Here is a 23,437-nt window from a genome sequence, read left to right as displayed (position 1 = left end):
TGGGGTGATTTTTCTCTTAAGATCCAGGATGAATGAACATGAAAGAAGTCAGTAACATTCTGCCACTACTGGTCAGATTTTATTCAGGTCTCCATTGCAAAAAAGATGATCTTCTACACAGAATATAATTTCCAACAGAAACATTACCGATTGGTACATCTTGCAGTATTGCCTGGGTCACCATCTCCCAGTAAGGAAGAAAAAGCAGCAGATATAGACAGCAAGACCTACAGAGCAGACCACGAGTCCTGGCAGGACATGGGTAGAACATGGGGCCCTCAAAAGCTCCCATGTGCAGCCAGGGCCCCGGCACACATGTGTGGGAAGAATCCGAGTCCAGAAGCCTGAACCCTGGAAGGAAGGGCAGGGCGGGGAAAGGCAGGGGTGAGAGAAGATCTGGGCTTCACCCCAAGTCACCCTCCTTTCCCTCTCTAAACCTCTGGCTTTTCACGTACAAAACGCAAACACTCAAAAGAACACATACTTCCGGGTTACTGTACAGATTAAGAGAGATCACGGGATTCGCACCTTTTCCCTCCCTGCTACCTACTTCCGTCTTCCTCTGAGAAAGGACGTTCCATCCCTTTGCAGACAAGTCTTACAAACAGTGCTTTCTTTTTTAAGTCACCAAGGAAGCATCTTCCGTACTCACTGGACCAGAATATGAAATGTCTTTTGCTATTTCCCACGACCATATACGTAAACTACTGCTGCACACACAATATGGATGAGCCTACCAAACATCAACAAGGGAAAGAAGCCAGACACAGGAACTTCACAGAGAGCAGAACGGCGATTTTCAGGGGCTGGGAGCTGAGGTCTGCGAGACCTGCTCTTCAATGGACATAAAGCCCCAGTCAGGAAGAGCAAGTTACGGAGACCTATTGTATAACCTGGTGATTGTAGGTAGCAGCAATGCATCGTATATTTGAAAAATGCTTACAGAGTAGATTTCAAGTATTCTCTCCATAAATAAATAATAAGTATGTGAGGTAATGTGTATGTTAACTAGCTTGATTTAGTCATTCTGTTATACATATGCATTGCAAAACATGATGTTGTACACAACATATGATTTTTGTCAATTAAAAATAAATACCAAAACTTAACAACCAGACACAAAAAGAATATAAAAGTAGAAGTGCATTTACACAAAGCTCAAAATTAGGCAAAAGTGGGGAGTAGGCATTTAGCTTACTGATTAAGCAGCCCGCTATATCCTACATCAGAATGTGTGGGCTTGGTTTTCTGCTACATCTCCTGACTCCAGCATCCCACGGAGGCAGCCCCTGAGAGGTGGTGGTGATGGCTCAAGGAACTGAGTTCCTGCCACCCACATGGGAGACCTGGATTGTGATCCTGGCTCCAGCCCAGCCCCAGATATTGCAGGAATTTGGGGAATAAGCCTGTAGATGGGAGCTAGCTTTCTTTCTCTCTCTCTCTCTCCTTCTGTGTGTATGTGTGTATCTCAGTCTCTCTCTCTTCCTCAAAAAATGTTTTAATTAGGCAAAAGCAACCTAGAGTGTGGGAAGTCTGTACACTGGCTACTACAGAGGAAGAAGTAACCAGAGCAGAGCACAAGGGAAATTTGGGGGATACCTCCATGGCTTTCTTGCTTAATCTGTGTTAAGATTAAATGGGTGTGCTTACGACACGAAAAGTCATTAAACTGTGCCCACAAAATTTCTACTAGTTTCTGTGTATGTATTTTGCTTCAATACAGTTAGTTCTTGAAAAATCAAACCCATCAGGATGTCTCTTCCTGAGAAAAGTCAAACTGGACACAACGTGTAAAGTGCCCGCTGGCACCGATGCGGTTCAGCAGGCCGACCCAGCCCAAGACCAGGAGACAGGTCGCGTTCCCACCCTCTGGGCTGCCCTCTGCTCCATCACCTCTGGGAGACTCGGACTCCATACACCACACATCTATCAAAAGTGCCTGGGTCACTCTAAGAATCAAAGGAGACAGCACCAGAGCACTCTGCAAACCAGCACTCGGCATCCCACCAACCGTTCCTACGACAGCGTTACACGCAGCGGCATGGGGAGGACCAGCAGGGCGAACTGGGAGAGACTGAAGAAGAGTCGGGGGAGCCTGAGGGGTCACTTTCAGGAGGCTTAGGGGGTTCTTTATTTCAAGTGAAACAGGAAGCTTCAAGGCTTTTCTGTCTGACAGCCGTGCCACCAGAGTCACTCTACAACATGGCGGCTCCCAGGGGAGAACAAGGCACACGCTGCATTTGGAGATCATCGAGTTTCCCTTTCTCCCAGCTTCTCTCTCATTCTGACTTCACCCTCCTGCTGTCTTCACGCCACTTGCAGTCTGTTGCTGTCTGGATGTCTCATGCCTCTCTCTGGCTCCAGATTAGGGGTCAGGTCTTTTTCAGGTGACACAAGGCTTACAGTACCACGCTTGGCATCCCACAGACTCTGGGCTCCTCGACAGCCTTGGTGCACGCTAGCCTTGGCCATTTCCCAAAAGCCTCTTAGAAACACAGACTGCCAGGCCCCACCCGGGACCCAAGGCACCGGAATCTGCAGCTTAACAGGACACACGGGTGACTCCCACAGAAAGGTCTGTGACTGATTGAGGTCACCTGACACGCTCAGTGGTCTAGGGCTGGACGTCTCGGCCTTCCCTGGGTGGTGGAGTTCACCCCAAACAGCCCCAGTGTGAATGGCTTCAGCCCAAGCCTGAGCCCGTGCAGATGGGCCGGGCTCACACACCTGTCACAAGTCACTCTTTTCTGGACCCTAGGAGCAGGCAGAAAGAAGACAGGGAGCCAGGGAGATGCAGAGGAGGGAAGAAGAAAATGTGTATCTTGTTTCATTCAAGAAAAGGAGACAGTTGCGAGCTGAAGCCAAGAAAGGGAGCTATGCGAAGGCTGCCTGCCACACGCCACTGTGGGGCCTTGGGTGAGTCACTGGACCCTTCTCTCCCCAGCTTCTCAGTTGTGGAATGGGGATAAGTAGCAGTGCCTACCTGTGGCAGTCTGCCTTCAGGAGTAAAGGAATCCATATCTCTTAAAGTACTCAGAAGCGTGTGCTATGATAGCACATGACAACCCCTAGGTAAATGGTCAGTAGCAAAAATACAATATATTGGGCAAAACTTAACAGTGAAGAGGACTCCCAGAAAAGCAGCTGGCTCAGCTCGCTGACCTTTTATTGATTCTCCACTAGCAGCCAGACACGCAGAGCCACGCAGAGCCACGCAGACCTGGGGGTCTCTGGAAAGTTCAGCCTGCTGGGGTCTGAGACTAAGAGCTGTTCCTAAGGAAGGTGTCTACGGTCTGCAAATGAAACGGCGAGACAGATCAGTGCATGTGTGTTCTCAGTGTCGGAAGAGGATCTGAAAAATCTCATATCTTGTTCCCCAATAAATGAACTGTGAGAGAGGAACTCCTTATAAACCTGCCAACTTTTATCTTCAAGGTGAGGTTTTTAAATTATTGTGATAGTTGTATATGGATTTTTAAAAAGACTTCCTTCCAGAGCTCCTAGCTTTACACTTCCAGCTCCTTCTCAGAACAAAGCAGCTTCCTTATTGCTATTTAATGATGGGGGATTAAATGCTTCGAGAATAATATTAACTTCTCACACACCAGGTACAGCTGGCTTAGACCGTGTGAGCCAACATCTTCCCAGGCAGTCTAAGAACAGAGACAGCTTGCAGACACATCTCCTCACTGACCAAGCTTGCCTGCCCAACAGTGGTTACAGAAGTGACTAGTTCACAGCACATTGAGTTCACAGGTCACTGGCCTGGGAAACCAGAGAACTCCCATTTGCAAAGCACACCTCCACCTCTACCTTCTGGAAGAACAGTAAGTCCGATTGAGGCTCATGTTTTAGGCTTCAACCCGAGCATCTCATCATTGATTATGTGAGCTGCTGTAACATCACTTTAAATGCTCAGCTCTGGCATCGTAACAAAGTGAGCAATTTCATTTTCTTCAAAGTCATCAGGCACTGAAGATCCAAACTTGCCAATCCAAGAAAGAAAGCAAAACAGGACCCCATAAGGCAGAACTCCCACCGTTAGGAAAGCAATGAATGTCAAACTATACAGACAACAAGTTAGTTTGATTCACTACCCTTGTGTCTTTGCTAGTTAAGCATTAACCACTACCACTGTATCTCTTCCCAGAAGAAAGCAAAAAAGAATCCCTGAACTTGTTAAGTAAACACAATCTTTCATTTCCTCCCACCTCCAATGATGTTAAAGGATACAGAAACAGACAAAAAGTTATTAAGCCACCATCTCCCCTGTGGAACACTATGAGGATGAGTGCCCTAGCCCAGGTCTGTAGAGCAATCGTGTTCACTGTACAGAGGTGAATCGTCCTACATACAGCCCAATACACCCTCATGCCAACTGCATGCTTCAGGCAGGCCTGCTGGAGTTATCACTAGTCCCAAATATCAACAGAGGGCGCTCTGGCTCCTGAGGACAACTGGCACAGGTTCCAGGTAGCAGAATCACAGCCAACTGCTCCCCATTAACCTAATTCACTTCACCTTTCCCAGGGTGAACAGATTCATGGAAGGTAAACTAACACACGCTTAGATTTTCTGAAGCCAACAGGGAAGCAGCTTTCTCAGACTCATCCCTGGAAGCTCAGGGGCTTGACTGTTAGCTCCACTTCCTCTCATTTCTATCAGACATCCGTCAGCCAGTGAGGATGGTAGCCAGGTGAGCAAAGACGAGCGGCAGCTTCCACCCTACCCAGGCCCTGCAGCACCAACTGAGCAGCTCGGGAACAACCTCCTCCTGGTCAAAAAGGAACCACCTCCAGGAAGGCGGAGTAGAGATCCAACACCTTCGCTGACGATCCGGACTCAGCTGAGATCAGCAGGGACTTCATGCAAGCGATGGTAATTTGAAAACTAAGAAGCAAATTAAGATCCATACCCCCTTCTCCTGCACCTGTCCCCACACCAATCAAACCCACACACACACACAAAAGCTCCTCCCATTGGCATTCTCCCACATACATTTTTTTTTCTTAATCCTCCTCATGCATGGAGTTCTTGGCCCTTGTGGGAAGAAGGCAAATAATATTTAACATTCCGGGTACATCAGCTGGCTCATTTCTATGAGCTGAGTCCTACCTTGATCTTCCAGACAAGAACACTGTGGCCTATATGTTAATTCACTTGCATGGCCCCACAAGTTCACGGTGGAGCCCCTTTTCAGCTCTGTCCCATTCTAAAGTCATCTTCTTTGTGCTGTATTAGCTTCCACTCAAAGTTTAATCCACAGGATGACATCCATGGGAACTTGTTAGAACTGCAGGATCTCAAGACTCAATGCAGGCCTACTGAATGGGAATCAGCACCCCCAACAAGACCCCTAGGAGTTTCCTGTGCAGGAGGAGAGAAGAAAGGGTCTCTACCCACAGGTCAACCACCTCATCCCCAGTGGTATTAAACCTCACTTTGCATAATGAACACCCCAGGCCCAAATGCACTGATGTTCAACATAATGCTAAAGACAGTGGGAATTTTGTTTGGACACAGAGATTTTTGAAAAAGAGAAGAGGGTAGTTTTGACAGAGTTCCACACCGAAAACACAGAATGATGTTAAAATGTCGACCACAGTCAAATGTTAAGAGAGAAGTTAAATGTAAGCTGCCCAGTCAGCATGCCCTCTGGTGGATCACAACAAGGAAGCCTAAATATGGAGTGAGTCTCCGGAGGGAAATCCAGAAACCAGAGAAAACAGAGACCAGAAGGCATTTGCCATGGAAACTGTCCCACTGACTCAGGAACAACTTGAAACAAAACTTGTAATTCTGAGAACGGTCTTTTGGATGAGGAAGTAACAGGGGAACCACTGAAGACCCAAAGATAAGCCAGAGATCTTCCTTCCTCTAAGGAGGTGCCCTTTTAAAACTGATGCTTTACTCCTGACACCTCTCACCACCACCCAATTTAATAATCCTTTGGTCCCTTCTTCCAATTTTGAAAAATTGAGATATCATTTATATACCATAAAATTCACCCTTTTAAAGTATGCGATTTAGGATCCTTAGTGTACTCAATAACTTGTGTAACTATCACCACCATCTAATGCCAGACAGAATGTTTTTATCACCCAAATAAGATACCCTATCCTCATCATCAGTCACTCCCCATAGCCACGTCCATCACTGTGGATTTTCCTATTCTGGATATTTTCCAGTGAGATCACACGGTATGTGATGTCGCTCCCCCTCTTCGCGGAGGAACGACACAGGACCCTGTGCTGTTCTTTCGTCTGCTCGGCCCTTCCCGGGTTTGCTGCTGGTTCTTCCCGGGTTGGCTACCGACCCTTCCACCTCCGTGGAAGGGCGGTTCCCCCTGCCACTTTCCCCACTTCCGCGGCGGAGCGGCACACCGCCGGCCAGCTCTCTCGGGGGCTGCTCAGATGTTCCTCAGGTGTTCCTCTTAGATGTTCCTGGTGCATGTTGTCTCTCTCCTCCTTTATAGTCCTCTTCCGCCAATCCCAACTCTGCTACCCACATGCCGAGTACGCTGCTCTCCTCCAATCAGGAGCAGCTCCTGCAGCTTGTCAAGTTGGTAAGAGGCAGCTGTGCAGAAGCTGTTTACTCCTCTCCCAGCGCCATATTGTGGGAGAGCAGATGCATAGAATAAGTCTTAATTCGAGTAACTTAGTCTAGTCTGAGTTGCTCCCCACAATGTGACCCTTTGTGCCTGACTTTTTCCACATAGCATATTTTTAAGATACATCCATGTTGGCCCATGAACAAAACATCAATCCTTTTAGTGGCTGAATGGTTTTCCACTGTATGCATAGATCACATGTTGTCTATCCATTCGTCCATTGATGGGCATTTGGATTGTTTCCACTTTTTGGCTATTAATAATGCTGCTATGAGTATTCATATACAAGTTTTTAATATGGGCATGTGTTCAATTCTCTTGGGTATATACCTAAACATGGAATTGGTCATTAGGTAGCCAATGTTTAACATGTCAAGGAACTGCCAAAGTCTTTTCTAAAATGACTGCATGATTTTACAGTCACATCAGCAAAGGACACACAAGGATCCCACTTTCTCCACATCCTCTATGTGTCATTACCTGTTTTTTGATCATAGCCATCCTGGTGGATGTAAAGTGGCATCTCACTATAGTTTTGATTTGCATTTCCCTAATGATTAATGTGCTAAACGTACATCCTTATTGGCACTTGTATGTCTTCTTTGAAGGAATGTCTATCCAAATGCTTTGCCTATTTTTAATTGGGCTATTTGCCTTTTTATTATCATTGGGCTGTAAAAGCCTTTTAGCTTTTTTGTTTTGTTTTGTTTTGTTTTTGGTAACTCCAATCAACAGCCCTCTTGCTAGAAGCTCTTCTACCAATTGTCCTTTTTTTTTTTTTACCCAAGCCCACATTTTTTTTTATTTTATTTTTTTTTATTTTTTGACAGGCAGAGTGGACAGTGAGAGAGAGAGACAGAGAGAAAGGTCTTCCTTTGCCGTTGGTTCACCCTCCAATGGCCGGCGCACCGCGCTGATCCGATGGCAGGAGCCAGGAGCCAGGTGCTTCTCCTGGTCTCCGATGGGGTGCAGGGCCCAACTACTTGGGCCATCCTCCACTGCACTCCCTGGCCACAGCAGAGAGCTGGCCTGGAAGAGGGGCAACCGGGACAGAATCCGGCACCCCAACCGGGACTAGAACCCGGTGTGCCGGCGCCGCTAGGCGGAGGATTAGCCTAGTGAGCCGCGGCGCTGGCCCCCAAGCCCACATTTTAATGAATCCTTCTGTACCTGGAGCCACTATGATGTAGACACCCAAGAGTAATTCCATTCCCGTTTTCTGCGCCATCCACTCCTCCTTGCTTTCATCTTGAGTCTGTACTCCTGCTTAGCCACAGCTTGCCTGCCTGTCCTCAGAACTCACCGGCTACTTCTGAATTCACAGACTCAAGAAGGAACTTAAGATGTTTTTGCCACCAGCAGAGATTTACCGAGTGTCGCATTGTGTTGGGTTCAATAACTTTTCTCATATGCTCGGAAAATTATTTATATGCAGTCTTCACACTCCTACCCCATTATACCACCAACCTAAAATACTCATTTTCTCTAGAAAAATGCTACCATCACTTACATTTATCACAGTCCAGCCCCTTCCTGGAGACTTTCTTAACAACCATCAGGTAAAACCTTTCTCTCTTCTTAGAAATAAAAAAGAACAAACAGTAACCACTGCTCAAGTTCATTAATCATTTAATATCCATATTCAATGAATGTCCCTATATTTAGGGACATCTTAGATAACACCAACCCAATCCATAGCTCATGTTAAATGACATATTAGAATTGCTGAAATGTGCTACTTTAGGAATGCAGTTGTAAAACCACATATAGAACCGCAAAGTTCAGTGTACAAACACTACTTGAATAAATTCTACCAGGTTGTCATTGTTGATACTGTAAAGTGCAATACTTCTCAGTCTTTGATATGATGCTGTGCCTACTGAGAATCTCTATGAGAGGGAAAATAATAGGCAAGGCTTCCCAAACTGCGGTGCCCTTCCCAAGAGCACACTTATAATATCCACCCCAACAGCATCCTTCCAATAAACTCTGGGACTGCTGAGCTAATTCAACTGCTGTTCAGTTCTATCAGCTAGACAGCACTGAATAGAAATTATATTTCCTACTGGATTAAGGAATTAAATGTCCTTTGTTTTAGGACGTCATCAGTTGGCAGACACTCATTGACATGCCAGGTTATATAAAAAGAAAAAAAAACAGAAATTGTACCATAAATGTGTTCATGATTTTGAAGACCCATGTGGATTTCTGAAGTTGGAAAATGCTGAAAGGTGAAAGAAAAATGTATCTTACAAATGAGCTAGTGCAGTGTAACTAGGGTTTCTGTTTAAAAGCATTTTCAGCCGGCGCTGCGGCTCACTAGGCTAATCCTCTGCCTGCGGCGCCGCCACCCCGGTTCTAGTCCCGGTTGGGGCGCCAGTTCTGTCCTGGTTGCTCCTCTTCCAGTCCAGCTCTCTGCTGTGGCCTAGGAAGGCAGTGGAGGATGGTCCAAGTGTTTGGGCCCTGCACCCGCATGGGAGACCAGGAGAAGCACCTGGCTCCTGGCTTTGGATCAGCGCAGCACGCCAGCTGTAGCAGCCATTTGGGATGCAAACCAACAGAAGGAAGATCTTTCTCTCTGTCTCTAACTCTGCCTGTCAAAAAATAAATAAATAAAAGTATTCTCAAGGAAGATTGAAAGTAATATTCTAGGAATGGGCCTTGACACTGTGACACATTAATAATAGCCCTGATGGCCAAAGACAAATAAAGCACAAGAATGACTGTCTCACAACAGATTTATTAAAGGTAATAAGGATTTCAGGTGACTGAGTGCTGGGAAAAGTGAACAACAGTGATAAGGAAAGAGGCTTCCCGCACATTGGAAAACCCCAGCAGCAAAAAGTCGGGGTAACACCCACAACATAAACATCAAGTTCTGGGAAAGATTTTTAACACTGTAACGTTCCCTATTTATTAAGTGGAAGACATCATTTAAATTAGCTACTGACTCTTAAGAACTGTAACTCATATGCTGTTCCTTCGCCAAGCACTGATTAATGTCAGGAAGACAGGTTTGGTCTTGAGGTTTTATCTGCTACAGCAGTCAAGTGATACACTTGAGCTTTTGAATGGGTTTTTGATTTACTGATAGGTTTCTCTAGTGTTAATCATTTTAACACTAAAATAAAGCACAAATGGAAAGCTGAGATAAAACATGAAAGTCAGCTAGAATTCCACTGGCACCATAACATAGTTCAACATAACATAGTACCATAACTAGCTCAAGTGCTGACTGACCTCCTCGTACGTTTATTAAGTCCATCTGGCCGCCACATTATATAAACTTTATTTCTTCTTTAGGAAGTAACCTCAGGAAGAATCTGTGATCAAAAAATTACAATACAGGGGGCCGGTGTTGTGGTGTAGGAGGTAAAGCCGCCACCTGCAGTGCCAGCATCCCATATGGGCACCGGTTCGAGTCCTGGTTGCTCTGCTTCCAATTCCAACTCTCTCCTATGGCCCGGGAAAGCTGTAGAGAATGGCCCAAGTCCTTGGGCCCCTGCACCCATGTGGGAGACCTAGAGGAAGCTCCAGGCTCCTGGCTTCGGATCAGCACAGCTCTAGCCATTGCAGCCATTTGGGGAGCGAACCAGCGGATAGAAGACCGCTCACTCTCTGTGCCTCTGCCTCTAACTCTGCCTTTCAAATAAATAAATCTTTCTTTAAAAATTAAAATACAAGACCATATGGTCAAAGTCAGTCATGCTGAGCTCTCAGCACAGGTCCATGGCTTGAGGAACAAGAAGAACTTAAGATTGGGTTGAGTCTAAATAGTACTTAGTGACAAGCTAAACTCCATAGGGCACCACACTGATACTGCACAGCTACCCCTGAAAACCAGTCTTCCTCCTCCTTATAGAGTAAAAGAGCCTCAGCCACTGCTAATGGCACCGAAGGCTAATGTCACCGAAGTGCGGAGGGCTTTTTGCCTGGTCTGACCCCTTGGCTCAGCTGATGCAGGCTATACTTCACATCAGCTGGTAATTCAGAGAAAACACCACCACACATTCCTTTTAAATTTGTTCCTGGGGCCGGCGCGGTGGTGCAGTGGGTTAACGCCCTGGCCTAAAAACGCCAGCATCCCATATGGGTGCTGGTTCAAGACCCAGCTGCTCCGCTTCCTGTCCAGCTCTCTGCTGTGGCCTGGGAAAGCAGTAGAAGATGGCCCAAGTCCTTGAGCCCCTGCACCTATGTGGGAGAACCGGAGGAAGCTCCTAGCTCCTGGCTTCAGATCAGCACAGCTCCAGCTGTTGCAGCCATCTGGGGAGTGAACCATCGGATGGAAGACCTCTCTCTCTCTCTCTCTCTCTCTCTATCTGCCTCTCCTCTCTCTGTGTAACTTTGACTTTCAAATAAATAAATAAAAATCTTTAAAAAAAAATTTGTTCCTAAGTGATTCAACCTGTTGTCCATGAGACCACAAGTTTCCAACCATCAGAACTGCAGGCAATCTCCTCTTCACGCACGTCTGAGGTCCCCAAAGAAAGGAAACAGAGTAGTTGCTGGATTTATCAATATAAAGCACACCAATCTCAGTTTACCCAAGAGTGTTCTAGAAACCAGAGACTTAGGAAAACCAGCAATGAGGTAGACATGATGGTGAATGGTACAGGGGAGCAGTGAAATAGGAGGAATTTTTATTTTTTTTTTTTTTTATTTTTTTTTTTTACAGGCAGTTAGAAAGAGAGCACCAACATCCCTTATCGGAATACTAGTTTGAGTCCTGATTATTTGGTTTCTGATCCAGTTTCCTGTTAATGTGCCTGAGAAGGCAGCAGAACCGAAACACCTGGGTTCCTGCCACCACTCACATAGGGACACCCCTGTGGAGCTCCTGGCTTGATCTGGCCCAACCTGGCTGCTGTGGCCATTTGGGGAGTGAACCAGTGGAAGGAAGATATCTCTTTCTTGCTCTGCCTTTCAAATAAGCAAAAACCCTTAAAGAAGGGAGAATCCTATCTTTTTGTAAAAATGTGTTGATTTGAAGATCAATCTGAATTATCAAAAACAGGAAAACAGTAAGAAGCAAAAGTATTGGAATAAAAAAATGCTTAAAGCAACTTCCTAAAATGCCCAGAAACCCTGCTGTCCTGTATATCAGCTACTAAAATAATGGTGATTCAGAACAAGCCTCACCTGCCTATGGTCTCATCCCACAAATTAGTGATTCTACAGGCGTGGCCCCCGGACTAGCAGTATTAGCATCATCTGGAACTGGTTAGAAATGCGAATCCTTAGTCCTCTCTCCTAGATCTGGAGAATCTGACTCAGCAGGGTCATCTGACAAACTGTGCTGTCACTAGCCCTCCTGTGATTGTGATGCTACATCTGAGAACCAGTGCCCTGGGTTAGGCAAAGTGTACACCTGGGACGGCTCCGGAGCCCAACTGACACACCATAGCCTGTTACTGCCTCCAACTGGCACTGGCTTTTAATCTCACAGGCTGATTTCACCAAGGAGATGCTGAGTCCCCAGTTCAAGGTCACTGTTGGAGGCCAAATCAGAGCTCCAACCCAGGGCCTGCTGACTGCACCAACATTGGATCTCAAATTAAGGCCTTGCTGACTTCAACTTTGGGACCCAGGACCATGGACATTGATAAGGAAGCCCCAGGGGTCTCCTAGTGTACAGCAGCAGCCTCCCTGAGAGAAATATAAGGGCTGGAATCCCAACCTTAAAATCAAGCCAGGTGGGGGGGGGGGGGAATAGGAGGGAGGGCTGTAAACAGCTATTTCCAAAGACCTAGCAACCAAACCTCTTGATGAGGAGTGGGTAGAGGTGAGAACACAGACGTTATAATTAAGGATCCGTTCATCCGAAACAACATCTGAGTAAGGAGCACAGAGACAATACCTAAGATGCAAATGTGCTTTCAAGTTTTCACAGCGCTTTCATTCCCATTATCTACACCAAGTCTCCCAACACCCCTGCCGTTGGGAGGGGGCTAAGACCGCAATTAGCCACATTTCACAGAAGGGAAAACTGAACTTCAGAGTGGCCGATAATTTGTCCATCAGCTGTGAAGCTCTAACCTGACCTCGGGCCTGTCTGACCCTCGAACCTGTGTGGTGCACACGGCCTGTGAGGGGTGAGTCCCACATCTGGAAATCTGCCCTGGAGCAGATAAACCCCAAGAAAAAAGCAAAGAGAAAAACACGCACCAAAAAATGGCGAGCCCCTGAAACACAGCACTTGAGCAGCATGCGGGTGCCCCTTTAAGAACTTAACACATAAACCCAAAGCCAAGGTGCTCAGCCAAAACGGAGGGGGAAAAGAGGCATATTTCTAGCCTGCATAATCATTTCTGGACCGGTTCCCACTAGCAGCCTCCTAGGCGAACAGCGGCTCACTGCCTCGCCGAAGCTTCTCCACCACCACCACCACCACCACCCCCCCCGGGCTACGCCAGCGCAGCTCTGACTCGTGTGCAGGCAAAGCCCCAAAACTCGAAACAAGAAGTGGAAAAAGTGAAGCCAAGGGAAGCAGCTGACATCCTTTGGACCTTTGCAATCTGCACAAGGCCAGTTCCAGGATCCTGGGGTCGCCTAGACGCGATCTTAGGAGGCAGGGGACGAGGTGGACGTTCCTGTGGGCCCACCGACCCTATTCTTTCCCACCCTGTCCCTGAGGAAGAGTAAGAGAAATGGAAGAGGGTGCGTTAGGAAGCCCTCGGCCGGCAGCCACGATAGACACATCCCAGGCACTTTCTCCTCGGAAAGACTCTGCCATTCCAAACTCTCGCCTGGCCCTCCAGGTCCTGTTTTCTGCGAAGATGAACGGGTGGGTGATGGGACGCAGTAGCTCTGAGGAAATGCTGGAGGGATAATCTGGCCACCCACCTACTCCGGCCACTTTGTCCGCCCTGCGTGTGAGGCTGGATTCCGGCGCGCACCCCAAGTGCGAATTCGGAACTGCAGCCCTTGACCAAGTCGGAGGTGGAGAGGGGGCATCGCAAGCGGCCAGGCTACCTAGGGGCAGGGAGCAGCGCCCGCCCAAGGAGCCCGCCACAGCTTTGGAAGCAAAGATTTTCCTAGAACACGCCAGGGGTCGCGAAGATCGGGGTGATTCATGGACTTATCCGGGGGGTGGGGTCTCAACCTAGGCGTGAGGCGACAGGTTCAGTTCCTCACTGGGGGGCCTCGAGGCAACACCTGCAGGGCCCATCCTATGGCGGGGACAGCGCGGACCGAAGGGCTCCATTCGCAACTTTCCCGGAGAAAACTGCTTTGCCCAGTCCTGCCCGCACGCCAGTCCCAGGTTTGGAGAGAACCAGGGACCCGAGTCCCCTCCGCGCGCACAAAGCAGCTGCGCCCGGGCGCGAGCCCCTTCTCCCGTTCCCCGCCAACTTAAAGCATCTCTCCGGGCGCCCGCCTGCTTCTTCCGCCCCGCAGCCTGGCCCCTGCCCGGGGCGGCCGCGTTCGGCGGGGCGCCAGCGCCCCGAAACCCGCGGCGGCTGCAACCGCATCGCCCCCCTGGCCTGGCCTCCGCCTGGCTCCCCACGCCCCGGCCCTACCGTGCAGCCTGGCTGGTGCCCGGGTCGTGCCAGTGCAGGGCACGCGTCCCAGCTGGCGGGGCTCCTCCCTGGGGGCTGCCCCGCTTTGGGCTCCCGGCTCCGGACACAGCTGACCCGCCCGGGCGCTGTTGGCTCGCGCCGGCTGGCGGCTTCCGCGCCGACTCCTGCCGCCGCGCGCGCAGAGAGAGCAGTGGGGGGCGGGAAACTCCCGGCAACTCCAACTCCGGGCGCCCGAGCTCCAGCTGCAGCCGCGCGTCCGCCGGCCCGCCGCCGAGTGCGAGCGCCCGCGGAGCCAACCTGCCCCCGCGGCCGTCTCTGAGCATGCCCAGTGGCGCCGTGGGCGAGCCTGAGCGCCCTGGCCCGGGGCAAGGAGCTGCGGCGGGGGGTCGGGGAGCAGCCCCGCGCTCCCTAGAGAGGCGTTGGAGGGGCGAGGGGGAGGGGGAAGGGACGAGCAGGGCCTGGGGCGGGAGCGCCTGAGCGAAGGGCAGCAGAAAAACTGGTCAGAGTTTCTCGGGTAGTGGGAAGTTAGTGGGCTGGAGAGGAGTGGGCTGCATGTGCGAGCCCCTCTGCAAGGCTCTATTCGAAAGGACAACCAGGAAGCATTTATTCTCCAGGAAAAGGCGAGTGGCCCCAGCAGATGGGTTTGTATCCAGCGCGCTCGTCCCTGTATGCCTAGAGTGGCAAACTCCGAGAGCCAGCGGGGCCTGGCAGGACATGTGAGTGAGTGGAGAGCTCTGTGAAGGCCGGGCCACTGCCCTGCCCTGAATGCCCATTGCTGCTGTGTGAGATTGCACACCGAGGTTTTGTGGATTTCCTGATTTTTTTTTCCAAGTCACCACAGAGATCTAGATTTTTTTGCTTTCATGTAAAATATTCTGATTTTTAAATCTTGATAACAAATCCCGTGTTACCCCCCGCCCCCAACACTCTGGACAACAAACCAACCAATCAAACATGTGGGTCCCTTCCCTACTCCGCCGATTTGAGCCAATGATTTCTGTGTTCTTTTGAGCCAAGAGGTACTGAGTGGCCCACCGCGCTTTGGGAAGGCGCTGCAAAGAACCCAGGGTGGTTCTGCCTGCCTTCTAAGTACTGCCAGCCGGAGGGCAAACAGGTCCTCCAGGGAGAAGAGAGCTACTGACGAATGCTGAAGCCTTCTGTGAGAGCCAGAGATTCTGATTCTAGAAATGGGCTGGGAGGAGAACCAACTTTTGGGAAGCATCGCACTAGTAAATGTGGGGAGCGGCTGCAGGGTCGGTAACAGCGCCCCTCGGAGGCAGTCTGCATCCTGAAGAAGAAAAACCCCGAATAACCACTCTGTCTGTGTGAAATTCTGATATTTTTCATCGTGCATTTTTGCCTTAACTTTTATTTTTTATTTTTTGGAAAAACTGTTGCATTGAAATAATGTGATGACTGCGCTCTTGCATGGGACCCTTACCTGTGTGTTCTGTCTCATGCTACCCTGACCTTGCTGGCACCTTAGGTGGTGGTGTGCAAGTCAATTTGGTTGGAGAATAGGAGGTGAGAATGAGCATTTGAATTTGAGGAGTGGATGGGGGCTGACGCACAGGACCTCACTGGCAGTCTGTGGAGCCTGTGGGGAGCTGCAAGTGGCAGAATCCTAACTGGGCTCCAGGAAGATGCAGCGCTGGAAAAGTGGGGTGGACGGGACTGGGAGGAATGGACTGCCAAGGGCATGCTCTCTGTTGCCTTGGAATGAAAGGCACAGGAATTTCTATTCAGCCGTCTCTGGAGAGCCGCATGGTGGCCCATGGGCAGGGCACTGCTGGGTCCCTGCTTTAAACTTCAGCCTTTCTCTTACCAGGTCTCTATGGGGCACATATTCCAACCACTGGCGCTGACTTTCCTCATCTGTGAAAGTGAAGACAGCTCTTAGGGTCTTTCTGTGAGAATGGGAGAAGTGGCATAGGTCTGAAGGCTTTGAAAACATCCAGAGTTTAAGCAAATGAAAGGCATTGTTCTTTTCTATACCTCATTTACATAAAACCTGAGCTGAAAGAAGGAAGTCCTATTGTTTTACCAAAGTTGTCTTAAGTAGCAAGCTTCTTTGATTGGGCGAGTCCTTTTAATGTCTAGGGCAGCTATTTACAGAATAATGGGATTTTTTTTTGGGTAAATGAACAGTTTGCTCAAGATGTTCCAATACTTCACAAATTTCAGTCCAGACACCCCTCCTTCGCTAGCACCTTCCTTTTTCTTTCTTTTTTGTTAAATCCTCTCTTTTTTTCTCTATATTGAAGATATAGTCAAGATGAGTCCATCCCTCTGCACAGCGTGCCCTCCAAATCACACATAGGTAGTCAGTGCAGGTTTGCCACGACCACACACCTGGGACCCACCTCAGAGTTGGGGTCAATTCTCCCTGCAGGTGAGCTATCACTTGGTACATGCATGGAGAACAGACCACTGCTTATCTATGGGAAACATTTTAAACATGCAGAACTCTCAAATAAAAAAAATATTTGAATATTTACACACAGAAGCCTTCCAGAATTTATGGAAGAGAGGAAGTAGCTAGTCCTGGACGTATCACATACCAGGTAGTTACAAATATTTATGGAATAAATAGAATATTTGCAGATTTAAACAAGCACATTTCCTATATCTCTGGTCCACCTCCTACAGTTCCTAAGAATTATTATGTTTAAAAATCACAATAATGTTAACATTGTGAAGAAGAACAGGATGTAAACATTTATCCAGGGAGGAACCCTGTGCTTTTACAAGTGAAATGTTTTGTCTCCTTAAATTACTGTATTTTTGAATTCTTATTAGTAAACAACGCATGATATTAAAAAGAAACTCCATACAAGAAGCCACAGTACAGGGAAAAGCATGTTTCCCTCCAGAGAACTACTGTTGATGCCTTTTTCTTGCATATAGTTATGGACATACTTCGTGCAGATGAGAGCAAGCATAGTTGTTCCCCACCCCCTCCAAAAAGTTTAATCATGTAATAATAGAACTGAAAAAGACCTTCTGGTTCATCTAGATGCCAAGTTAGCAGTTGATGCACACATGCCGTATCTGAGTGCCCAGGGTTCCACTTTAGGTTCCAGCTCCTGACTCTAGCTATCTGCTAATGCATACTGGAGAGGCAGTGATGATGACTCAAGTCACCCGTGTGTGAAACCTGGAGTGCATTTCTGCTTGTTGCTCCAGCTTTGGCCCTGCCCTCACTCTTGCAAGCATTTGGGGTTCTCTCTCTCTCTCTCTCTCTCTCGCCCCTCTCTCTCTCTTTCTCATGTCCCCCTGTCAAAAGTCATCATTATCATCATCATCATCAGTGCCAAGTTAGAGTCTAAAATGACATTATATTCTGGGGGGGGGGGTAGGAAGGAGAACATAAAAGTACTCTTCCCTATGGCATCAGTAAAGTGGCAGTAAGGACATCACATAACCCTCCTTCTGAGCGTGAAGTGATTCAGGAAAAATTTGAATTTACTTAGAGTTGCCCTGAAATCCATAATGCCTACCGTGAACCTCAACCTAAAGCACTTACAGATTTAGATACCTTAGGCTGCCTAGGCTTTTAGAAGGAAGTAGTTTCTAAATAACAATGGAATGAATTTATATGGACAAAGACAGCTTGATCCAGGGGCTTGGATATTATAACTATTTTTAATAGCATCACTTGTAGCATCCCCTGTCATATAGTATGCTTTCAAGACTAATAAAGTCTATATATTTTTTAAGAATCCCTATACTACACAGCTTAAGTAATAGCGTTTCAAAGCTTTAATTCTGATTATGTGATTTCAGGCAGGAAATTCAGGAAGTCACCAACTTACCAACTTTGAGGTTGAGCCAATGAAAATGCCAGCTTTATTGATCATAGACTCTTATTTTTTTAAAAAGAGTATTTATTTGAAATGCAGAGTTACGGAGAGGCAGAGAGAGAGAGAGAGAGGTCTTCCATCCGCTGGTTCACTCCCCAATTGGCCACAATGGTCGGAGCTGCGCTGATCCATAGCCAGGAGCCAGGAGCTTCTTCTGGGTCTCCATGAGGTTGCAGGGACCCAAGCACTTGGGCCATCTCCCACTGCTTTCCCAGGCCATAGCAGAGAGCTGGATTGGAAGTGGGGCAGCTGGGACTTGAACCAACACCTATATGGGATGTCGGCACTGCAAGCAACAGCTTTAACCTCTACGCCACAGCACCACCACCCCCCCCTCCCCATCATAGACTCTTGAATGTCGGGAATTTCACAGGGCTCAATTGTTAGAGCTTGAAGAGTCCTTCCGTTAAGTTGCTCGGACTACTATTCATTTTCTTACAAGAGCTGTGTCACAAAGCTCTATTTTGGAGAAACCCACTTAATGCTTACAGTTTGTAATAGTACGAGATTCATATTGGTCCTGTGAATTAGGACTGTCTATGCAGCAGGGTCAAGAAAGAAAAGGAAATTTCTCCTCCTCTCTTGGTGATCGCAGCGCTGGCCCTGGTTGGTCGTGAAGCCATGAACACAGTTGTTAACTGCTTTCTACTCCTTTGCATCTCACTCCCCGCAAAAGCACCTGAAGCCCTTTTCCATTCTATTGCCCTCACTCAGAGCTCAGTCCTCTTATCTCACGTGGCTTGTTTGTTGCTACCTATACTTAAAAACAACAACAACAAAACAGCACCCTTCCATGGGCATTTAGCCTAGCACTTAAGACAAACACATCCTAGGTCAGTTACTTCACTTCAGTAACCAGGTCTGGCTCCTGACTCCAGCCTTCTCCTAATCAGACCCCGAGAAACAGTGTTGATGGCTAAGGGAGTACGGTCCCTGCCACCCATATAAAGATCTGGACTGAGTTCCTGACTCCCAGCTCCAGCCCCGGCACAACCCAGGCTATTGCGAGTATTTGAGGAATCAACCATCAACCGGCAGGTGAGTTTCCTCTCTCTCTCTCTTTATCTCCCTCTCTCCCTCCTCCCTTCTCCCTCTTCCTCTCAAATAAGTAAAAAAAAAAAAAAAAAACAAAAAAACAAAAACAAACAAAAAAAAAACACACATCAGCAGTCCTATAGTGTACTGCAACTGCGAGTTAGAATTAAATGAAACAGTTTTGACCAAATTAATTCACATTCATGCATGGAAGACTATCAACATTCCCAAAGATAAATGCAATTTTGATAGTTTGTAGTGTCATAGCAATATTTCCATTACAAAATGTTGGAGTTTGAAAAATGAAAAGAGAATGAATTCTGATAGTAAGTGGTAGACATGATATATTGAGGAAGGGAAGATGTTCAGTTCCCTATCATTCAATATTTTATAATTTTTTCCTATCTTTCTTCTTTGAGATTATGGACTTAAAGTTTTGAGTTTCGTTTTGCACAGTTGCTCTCTAGCGAGTAGCAATTAGCATCCCAAGTTACGTGATAGCTCCATAGCTGTTGCATATATGTATCATTTCACTTCTAGAGACACAAAATTGTGGGATCCGGGATCTGCAGAATTTAGACAGGTTCATGGAGCTTATTCTTGGAGCCCTCTTCTGTTTCCCACACAATGAGCCTTGATCTATTATCCTTTAAGAATTCTGGAGTTTGTTTCTGGAGATGACCTTAATTTCTGACCGAGTTGTCATTATATAACATTCTCTCCCTAATTCACTGTGTTTGGTTTCTTTCACTTCTATACTTTTTAAGAGCCAGTGTAAATATTGTCTATCAACATCAAATCTGGTGGCATTGTGGCATAGCAGGTGAAGCCATTGTCTACAATGCTGGCATCCCATATGGTCGCCGGTTCCAGTCTCAGCTGCTCCACTTCCAATCCAGATCCCTACTAATGGCCTGGAAAAGCAGAAGAAACAGCCCAAGTGCTTGGGCCCCTGCCACCCATACAGAAGAGCTGTATGAAGCTCCTGGCTCAGCCTCAGCCATTGTGGGCCATCTGGGGAGTGAACCAGAGAATGGAAGATCTCTTTCTGTGTGTCTTTGTCTCTTTCTGTAACTCTGATTTTTAAATAAATAAATATTAATTTAAAAAATTCTATTACATCGGGGCCAGCGCTGTGGCACAGCGGGTTAAAGCCCTGGCCTAAAGAGCCAGCATCCCCTATTGGGGCTGGTTCGAGACCTGGCTGCTCCACTTCTGATCTAGCTCTCTGCTTTGGCCTAAGAAAGCAGTAGAAGATGGCCCACGTCCTTGGGCGCCTGCACCCATGTGGGAGATCCGGAAGAAGCTCCTGGCTCCTGGCTCCTGGCTCCTGGCTTCGGATCGGTGCAGCTATGGCTGTTGCAGACATCTGGGGAGTGAACCAGCGGATAGATGATCTCTCTCTTTCTCTCTCTCTGTCTCTTCCTCTCTCTGTAACTCTTTTAAATAAATAAAATAAATCTTAAAAAAAAATTCTATTACACCTGGTAGTCCCTGGCCCACTTCCATTCACTGTACAGTGGAACATTTTTAGGAACATGGGAAACTGCAGCTCTCATTTCTCTCTTGCCACCTGTATTGGTCCTCCCTTGTTCTCCAAAATTCTTACTGCTTCTCTGTTTATATGGCTTTATCACCTAAAGCTATTTCATCTGTCATATACCAACATATAGATTGGACAAAGACCGTGATCCTTGGGGAAAAAAACAAAACTACTTTTGTCTTCAAAAAGACTTAGAGACGCCCTGGATTTGGTCGTTCTGTAACAGTTTTGCATTTCTCACTCATGCCGTTCCAAAAACATCAGCAGTTTCTTGAGTGCTGGGAATAAGTCTCTCTCTCTCTCTCTCTCTTTTTTTTTTTTTTTTGACAGGCAGAGTGGACAGTGACAGAGAGAGACAGAGAGAAAGGTCTTCGTTTTCTGTTGGTTCACCCTCCAATGGCTGCCATGGCTGGCGCGCTGCGGCCGGCGCACCGCGCTGATCCGAAGGCAGGAGCCAGGTGCTTCTCCTGGTCTCCCATGGGGTGCAGGGCCCAACCACCTGGGCCATCCTCCACTGCACTCCCTGGCCACAGCAGAGGGCTGGCCTGGAAGAGGGGCAACCGGGACAGAATCCGGCGCCCCAACCGGGACTAGAACCCAGTGTGCTGGTGCCCCAGGCAGAGGATTAGCCTATTGAGCCACGGTGCTGGCCAGGGAATAAGTCTTAAAGATTTTCAATTTCTGTCACCCAGTGTCTAACACAGAGGCAGGAGCCCATCAACAAACAGCAATTACAGCCTGTCACGATTCAGGTGAGTCATCAGGCACATAAGACAAATAGTTGACTCTAGAGAATTTCTTATTTAGAACAAACATGTAAATGTAAAATTGTTTTATCATTGAAAGGTACACTGCACTATTAAAAGTGTATACTACAAATAGTGGACAAAGGGAAGAAAGATTTTTTGAAGAAATGGTGATGAATTCAAAGTGTAACAAAATAAACAGGTACATTAAATAGGCAGGAAGGTAGCAAAGAAAGGATTTTAGGAAGAGAATGTAGCATGTACAGTGGTACTGTGGTGGAAAAATATAAAGCTAGCAAGAGATCTTAACCATCTTTAATTTAACAAGTCACCAACTCCACAGACTTTCAGATGCAATTCAACATCTAATAATAACACTTGCTATAAGAAAGAAAGCTGTCCTCTTCAAGGGACATTAAACAAGCTCCCCACCCCACCCCACCCCCCACCCCCGGCTCAGTAGGCTAAAACTCCCCCTGCGGTGCCGGCATGCCCTCTGGGCGTCAGTTCTAGCCCCAGCTGCTCCTTTTCCAATCCAGCTCTATGCTGTGACCTGGGAAGTCAGTGAAAGATGGCCTGAGTACTTGGGCCCCTGTACTCATGTGGGAGACCCAGAGGGGTCTCCTGGTTCCTGGCTTCAGATTGGCTCAGTTCCGGCCATTGTGGTCATCTGGGGAGTGAACCAACAGATGGAAGACTTTTCTCTCTGTCTCTCCCTCTCACTGTCTATAACTCTACCTCTCAAATAAATAAATAAATAAATATCTTAAAACAAAAAACCAAGCTGGTGGAGCAAGCATTTATCCTAGTTATTAGAATACCACTTGTGATGCCTGCATCCCATATTGGAGTGCAGGTTGGAGTCCCAGATATACTTCTTTATTTTTTTTAAAGATTTATTTATTTATTTGAAAGTCAGAGTTACACACAGAGAGAAGGAGATGCAGAGACAGAGAGAAAGATCTTCCATCCGCTGGTTCACTCCCCAGATGGTCACAAGGGCCGGAGCTGCACCCATCCGAAGCTAAGAGCCAGGAGCTTCTTCCGGGTCTCTCACGCAGGTATAGGGGCCCAAGGACTTGGGCCATCTTCTAATGCTTTCTCAGGCCATAGCAGAAAGCTGGATTGGAAGTGGGGCAGCTGAGACTCAAACCCATGCCCATATGGGATGTTGGCACTGCAGGCTGTGGCTTTAACCTCTACACCACAGCACTAGCCCAGATATACTTCTGATTCCAGCTTCCTGTCAGTGTGCCCCTTGGTGGGGAGCAGGTGATGGCTCAAGCACTTGAATCCCTGCCATCCAAGTGAGAGACCAGATTGAATTCTGAGATTGTGGGTTTGGACTGGCCCAGCCTTGATTGTTGTGTGTATGTGGGGATTAAACTAGGGGATGGAAGATTGATATCTCTTCTCTCTCTCTCTCTCTCTCTCTTTCTCTCTCGCTCGTGTTCTCTGCCTTTGCAATAAATAAAAATTGAAAAATAAAAAAAATACAAAACCTAGTGTTAGGAAACAGCATGGGTACAAAGGGCATGGATTTTAAATGAGATGGATTTGGGTTTAAAACTCAAGTTTCAAGGTTGCTTTACAACCTTGGGCAAATTCCACAACTTTTCTAACTACGAGATTTGCTATCTGCAAAATATGCATATTGCTTTCTACTTATGGTTTTAATTGGAGGATTAAAAGGCAGTACATAATCTACTTAACACTGTACCTAGCCCACAGCAAATGATGAATAAATATTTCCTCTTTCATTCCACTACCACCCATCTTGGCAATGTCAAGAAAAATGAGAGGGGAAACCAATAGTGTGTTTTGAATTTCCAATCCAAGCTGTTTCTTAGAAGCATTACCTCTGCCATAGGCAATCATATTTTATCTCTGCAGATGCAACATAGCATTCCTCTTTTTACAAAAACTATTTTATATGCACAGAAAGTGCTGTTAAAATAATTTCTGCCTTCTCCTATGCAAATGTCCTAGTGTTTCTACCTATTGTGTTTCCAAAGGCCAAAAAGGATAGACCAATAGTTCAGAGATTTCAGCAGCTATATTTATTAACTTATGATTCAATTAATATCTACTAAGAAATTCTTCTTATCCCACAAATGAGTTTT

General features: G+C 47.1%; 1 protein-coding gene across 1 annotated transcript in view; it reads right to left on the bottom strand.

Annotated features, from left to right (window-relative positions):
* The window catches only part of STXBP6 (syntaxin binding protein 6), a 281,718-nt gene extending 267,276 nt beyond the window's left edge, over positions 1–14,442 (bottom strand). The window contains exon 1 of the mRNA XM_002718111.5: positions 14,128–14,442. The gene's annotated coding sequence lies outside the window, so the exon portion shown is untranslated. The remainder of the gene's footprint in view (positions 1–14,127) is intronic.
* Positions 14,443–23,437: the final 8,995 nt, after the last annotated feature.

Source organism: Oryctolagus cuniculus, chromosome 12 (genome assembly GCF_964237555.1).
Source record: "Oryctolagus cuniculus chromosome 12, mOryCun1.1, whole genome shotgun sequence".
Taxonomy (NCBI): Eukaryota; Metazoa; Chordata; class Mammalia; order Lagomorpha; family Leporidae; genus Oryctolagus; species Oryctolagus cuniculus.
This window is presented reverse-complemented; position numbering and strand designations above follow the sequence as displayed.